The sequence below is a fragment of the Bombus affinis genome, chromosome 3, assembly GCF_024516045.1.
Source record: "Bombus affinis isolate iyBomAffi1 chromosome 3, iyBomAffi1.2, whole genome shotgun sequence".
Classification (NCBI taxonomy): Eukaryota; Metazoa; Arthropoda; class Insecta; order Hymenoptera; family Apidae; genus Bombus; species Bombus affinis.
Window position 1 is genome coordinate 4,669,659 of NC_066346.1, and position 7,136 is coordinate 4,676,794.

Here is a 7,136-nt window from a genome sequence, read left to right on the forward strand (position 1 = left end):
TATATGGAGAACCTCTTGGAACCTTATTAACATTGAAATGAGACACAGTTACGGCTTTGTTAGTAAAATTTGGAATAAATCCAAAAATCTGTATACATGAAATTTTTAAATAAGTATTTTTATAATCTCTGCGGAGTGTACGTTTGGAATAAATATCTTATAACTTCTATTTTCATCTTCAGGTTCGTTCCGAACTTCACCGATATGATCGCGTCTCTTTAAGATTCTAATTAAATTTTAAAATGTTTTGCAAAACTCACAAATGTGAGACGTTTTTGTAGTAGTAATTGCAGATAGTTCCATGAATCATTGCACGCACAACGTACTTTCGAGCTTTGGCACAATCTATTTCGTGTTATCCTAAGCATGTTATCCTATAATTACGACGTCGATGAATTTCTGTATTGTTACAAACAACAGCGCAGCGATTTAACGAAGTTATATTTATCATGTTTATCTAGTTAGTCGACTTGCGATTGGAGCGATCTGGCGTATGGCGCAACCTGTAGTTTGGGTTAAATCATGGCAAACAAGCCGAACCTAAACTGTACGATTAAGCTTGAAACTCAATTATTACCAGGCGGCTTTCACTAGGCAAACGAACTTTGTGGAAACAAGTCACTATAAACTTTTGCTCTATGTTAGATTGCAAACGTTCGCATATCTGTTCTACGTTTCAAACTCTTCTCGATCATTCTATACTTCTTTGTGTCCACAAGATGAAAGTAGTCATTCGAAAACAATTTCCCTCCTGAATTCGATTCTAACTCATTATTAAATATGTTAATAGATAGAATTTTAAAAAGTTATAATATGTATTCTTTACTGTCCGTGAACTTATTAATATTCCATACACTAAATTATTAACAACTTGCATTTAAATCATCGCCGTGTTTTTACATAGTTTATTTCAAGTGTAAACAATTCAGACAACTATTTATATTTATCTTATTCGTATTTATACCATCTGATATGTAATTAATATCATTTACCGAGTTACTAGTTGCCAAAGAAGTGTTGGATTGCATAAAAATTGGTGGTGACATTGCAGTAGTTTTTGGTTCGTACATCTGTTGAGTGTTTAACTGCCCCGCGATTTTACTGGATGTTGACCGTAATTGCGGTAAAATTACATCCTTGACTGCCGATAGAATTTTGTTGATCGAAACATTTTCAGTAACAGATTCGGTCACCTGAAAAATAAATACGAGTACTTTAATTATTTTTCATTTAATATTGATATTTTGCTGCTGTTTCCTTTTTTCATATCGCCGTTAAGAGACGCATGAGTAACGATCGAAGATGAATTATATATTTTATCGTTGAGAATCGTGTCATGGACATTGGAGTGACGTAAATTAAAAACAAGTTAACTCGTTTAAATTGCAAAGTTTCTCGCGCACTCACGATACGTTCAGCGTTCTTGTATGAACATTATGCCTCGTTTATTTCAGTTTAAACCTTTGATGCTTCATTCTCGGTCGTTAAAATCGTTCATTTTTTCTTCTATTTTTCTCTCTAAAAGCAAGCGACATGCATTGCGATTCAGGCAACTTGAAAATGCGAATTTTACATACCTGCAGTAAAACGACAAGCAATAAACATGAAAAAGTAAATTTTCTTCCGTTCATGGCGAATACTGCGGAGAAATTCTTCTGATTCTATTAAGTGGCCAACAGCGAGTGAATTAAAACGTCTTGAGGTGCTATTCTCAAAGGTTCCACTTATATATTTAATTAACTCGTAAATATTTTCGCGTAAATGCATAACCTTTATCTTTGTACGTGGATAACGATAACGCGATGAGCACGATGCGTTATTCTCACGATTTTTGTTAATTTATTAAAATATATAAAAACAAGTATAATTTGATTATAGTTGAACAACACGATTGTTGAACACCTGAATATTCCTGAAATGAAACTTCCGTAAGATTACGAGAAACTCTGAATAAGAGAAAGATAAAGGACGGCCTTACGAGTGGATATTGTCACGTGCTGACAGTGTGCTTTCATAACATTTAAGATTGTCGATGAGAAAGGACACGCGTTCGTACTTTTCGAGAATAAGCAACCGATCGTAATTCAATCGAACGAATAAAAATGATAGGCTCGTCGAATCGAGGTAAAATGGTCGCGATGTTGGAATATTTTTTAATCGACGCGTCATGCTGGTTTATTGATTTTATGGAATCGAACGAGCCGTAAACAATGTTAACTGGCGTATCGTTTTATCGTGGAACAGCAACTTTTTACCGAAAGGTTGGAGCACGCTGCCAGGTACAGTTGCGACAAAAACTCGCTACACGACGTCGTTTCGTCTTTATCGTTTTAAGTGCACGATGTAACGTAATTCGTCTACCATTCTTTTCCTCTCGATTTAGCTTCTCGTTTGGACGTTATGTGGAAAATTCAATCGCTGGAACTGATATTTGACAGAAGATCGTGTGAGGTCGGCTGCCATTAAACATACTTTGCCCGATTGATTCGTTTTTCACCATCGAGAAATATAAATGGCGCTCTAATGAATCGCATGAAAGCACTCCCAACGAGAATCCGATTATCCTGGCCCCGGGGTGAAATTCTATGGAACCCGACGAAATCATGATTCGCTGCAATTTTGCCTCCATCGTGCCCATTAAATGAATGTTACACCTAGGATCGTGCCAGTTAAGTGAACAATACCTGATTCAACGAACGACATAAACATCCCTAGCAGAATGGCGTCGTTTAATGAAACGCCGCTGAAAACGTAACAAAAGAGACTCTTTGCAGCGGAGTATTTTGCGTGGAAGTTGCGTCCTTCTCTCCTTTCACGTATAAATCACGCACGGAGCGTGTTTCGCATTCATCGATAATGAGTTACTATTTACAAAAGAAATTGAAGCTTTAATTATAATCGCGAACAAAGGGCTCGACGATATTTTCAGCTTATTGAGAAGCTATTATTCGGTAAAACGCCGACTATGACGTGGGATTGAAACGGTAACGTCTCTCGAAAACGTTTATCGGGTCGAGGGGGGCGACAATGATGCTGCACGACGGAAATTAATTCGACACTGGCAGTCGACACTCATCCCGTTCTTCGTCCGATTGGTGTGTTGCAGCTCGTGTAAATACGGCAGAGCGCGCCGCCGAACGAGGACAACAATGAATCCCAATAAACGGGGCAATTTTACGGTAACACGGAGAAAAACAGAGAGAGGCAATGCAGTCGCGTTGGTAATTCTCGTAATGGCGTAACGCGCTCCGAGGGAGGTTGAATTCACTTTGCGCTAATGCGCTATCTACGACAATGTACGTCCTAGAATTCTCGAAAATGATATCATGGCCAAAATGATAATTTTATCGCACGCTGAAATCAACCAGCTTGCGAATAATAACACATTTTCATAATTTTCGTAGTACGCTTCGATATCCCAGTCGAATTCGGTCCCGGCACCATATGAACAATTAAAATTCCAGCTTTGTTATTTAACGGGACAACAAGCGATATTAATGGACGAAGTTTTCGAAATGGACGAGCAGAATAAATTTGGAAGCGAAAAGGAAGACTTTGATGGATGCGAATTTCTGAGGTGAATTTGAAGGAGAAACGTGATTTTCGCCTGACAAGGTGGGCCACGGTGAATGCGCTGAATTTGTAAGTCTCCTTCTCGCGGTTAGATAATAAATCGCTGTCGAATTGGCTACGAGAAATGCCTTTAAATATCATTGTTCTCCGCGAAAAGGGAAGCTGAACTATTCTTCGCGGCTGACAGCACCGCCGCGCTCATATCCTAGAGAACTCGTTGAAAAAGATCAACGTCGATGCTGTCGAATATCTGAAACGAATGGACGTAACGACGGGACTGCTCGGAATTGTTCAAGACGTGAAAGTTCTTCGACGCAATTAACATTGACACCTTGGCCGACCACGCACGCGAAACTCCACCCACCCTTTGACTCGTGCTCGTTAACGAATTCTTTTCTCTCGTTATCATGAGATACTATCGACTCAGGTCACGGACGGGAGACACGCACATTATCTTCATTGGCCACGAGGAGATTCGACATCAAAGGTCGTTACGGTAGATTGCATGGAATGTCGTCGCTGTCTTGGAAAAGATTGCCTTTAAAACGAGCAGAAGACGAAAGACAGGGAAGAAAGGAAATGATAAAAGAAGACAGATATCAGGTATGCGTGACGAGTGTTTGTTAGCTCGTAGAAATACAGCTAGAGCCTGAGAACGAGCGAAATTTGTCAAAAGTAGTTACTTTCGAGGAAGAAACTCAGTCGTTGCGTGATATTTCGATATCTCGATCGGAAAACAGAAGCTTTCGACGTGGTAGCGATACGTAACGCGGCCGGGCCAGTCAGAAACACAGATTCATGCGAAGTTCGTGACTCTGCCAGTATCGCGGATAACGCGTCGACTTTACGCTCGGAATCTGATAACAACAGAAGTTCGTGAGTAGGACGTCAGCGGAAATGGGGTGTACATGCGTTTAACCAGATTTTCGTACGCCGTACGACGCGTTGCAACATGCAAGACGCGATCTATCTCGTTAATTGAACTTTCTTCGTCGTCGGTGTCGTCGAGTCCTTCAAATTGACGAGTTTCGCGATTTTTTTTAAATCGGGACGAATTAATGTAAACTTTCAGTACGAGGAAATGTTCGTTACTCGAGTAATGAATGGTAGATGAACGAGACAAATCGAATCTCGTGCGAGTGAAAGTATGACAGATCCTATCTGCTATATAGCATTGCTCCCTTTCTTCGTTTTACGAGTCCTCAGCGTCGTTTTCAGCACTTCTTATCGATCTTCAGCGATTCCATCGGTTTCCCATTCATTCTCGTTACGATCGTCTCTACCCTTTCTTTACTCGTTTAATTTGACTTTCAAATAGCATGGCAACCGTCGAATCCCACCTCCATTAAATAAACGTTAACTTCTGATTTTATATCACTTCCTTCCTCGTCGAAGAATCGATCGATCAAAGTCTGCAATAGTTCAATTAAAAAGAAACGAAACAGAAAGTATCTTTAATTCTTACTCTTCCACATCTCGATCTTGTATAATTTTTTAAATCTCAAGTTATATCGAAATTCTTTACTGCTTGAGCAATCATTTTCAAATAAATCGACCTCGAAGTTGATTGATTAGTTTCTTTTCCGTCAGTATAATATTTCCAAGGGCAGAGTACTTTGCTATTACACACTAGCGAGCGCTTTTGTGTCGAGCTTAACTGGCGGCTTATCGTTTGGCACACGGCAGACATCGTTGCCGCCCATGATTGTTCCGGTCGGCAACCTCGTCGCGAGCACCGACTACGGAAGCACGAGTAATCTAAACCATACTGAAGATAACGGAAAAACAATACCAGGGCGACACCCTTGCCACCGTCCGGCCGATAAATTTTCAGCCAGCATACCGGAAGGGTTATAGGCGGACGGCGTACTCGAATCCCGATAAGGGACAGACGTTTAATCAAGGGCACCAAGCCAAATTAACCAGCACCGATGCCCTCCCGCTTTGCCGATCACCGCCTTTATTAGTGCCCTGACCAATAAAGCCTACGCAAATGTTGATAAATGACGATAAATCATACATTTTTTTTTACGGAATTATCGACAAAGAACGTATTGTATTATTTAGTATTATTTAGTTTCGTAAGCAAAGATTTGTTTAATTTATTAAATAATACCTATATTGAAATGATATACTATAGGTAATTTACATATTTTGTATTTTTGTATAAATTTCTTTGAATTTCCCATAAATATCCACAAAATTATCCATATTTCTATGCAAAGAAACGAGAGAAAATCATTTTGAATTTCCATAATTTCGTATTTTTTTTAACTGTCATAAATGTTCCTTATCTTCGACGGTAAACGCTATCAAACTGTGAGAGTAATTACGATATCACATCCTAATGCGTATGTTTACCTATATCTTGCACGATTGTAATTTGCCTTGCATTTCGCTTAATTTATGTGAGATTCTATAAATCGTAACATAAAAATGGTACGTACTCTTTCGTAGTTTAATTCATGTAATATCCAACAGCAAGCGGTCCACGCCCGTTAAATAAATAAATAAATAAATAAATTCGGTTTCATTTAAAACAGACGGCTTTTCAGGAGCATTGGTTTCATTAAAGGATTTTTCGTTACCGTTATCGTTTTGCAAGATCGCTTTTCCTATCAATACCGATACACGAAGGAATCATATTTTGGTTCGATGTATATGTGATGATAGTAATATGTTTTAATTTACAGTAAAAGCAGTGGAGAAAAAATCCGGATCGTGTGATCAGTATTTGCCCGCGAAGAATCGTGTAACTTCTACAATATACGAGAACAAGTGTGAGAATGCGGGCGTTTCCAGAAGACCAAGATACTTCGACGGATATGCGAATTAAATAAAACACCGGGAAAATTTTAGTGCGAACATAGTGCAAAAGAGATATGAACAAATAATTCGCGCGTCTGTTTGCTCGATTGATCGATGTTTCCAGGGATGTCGGATTCAGCTTGTTACTCTTAACGCAACTAACGATACGATGACGCGTTTGAAAAAGGGCCGGAAATCGATGATTCAAAAAGAGGGAATTTGGAAAAATTCGTTGAAAGATTGAAATACGTGCGAATGAAACGTTTAATGCATGTATGCAACGTACCAGTTGATTCAAGAGTTTCGACAGATTATTATTTCGAACTGCGTAAATATTCTAACACGATTATCACAACGCAGCTACAGCAAAACGTTCAGAGTTTCTCTGATCCGTTTCCAAAACTTTCACGCTGTGTTATATACGTTGTGTAGTATGCGTTTTATGAATATGACCATTATTAAAAGCTGACTCCCTCCCATCGAGCCCGGGCAATTACGCGTAATTGCGGGCCGGTAATTAGTAATTCCGTTTCGTGGGTCGCATCTGTTTAGCCATTGCGAGCTGAAGAACGGTCATCGTGTTAGCGCGTCGATCGTGGAAATGGTATTTAATGGACGAACGGTTTCGTCCTGAAGCCGGTTATAAATTATATCGGCCATATTATGGTATATTCGTCTCATAACACGATATGTTGTACGCGATGGCAATTTGTTCCCCATTATGCCCGGCTTGCAGTGCTTTCTATTACACATAT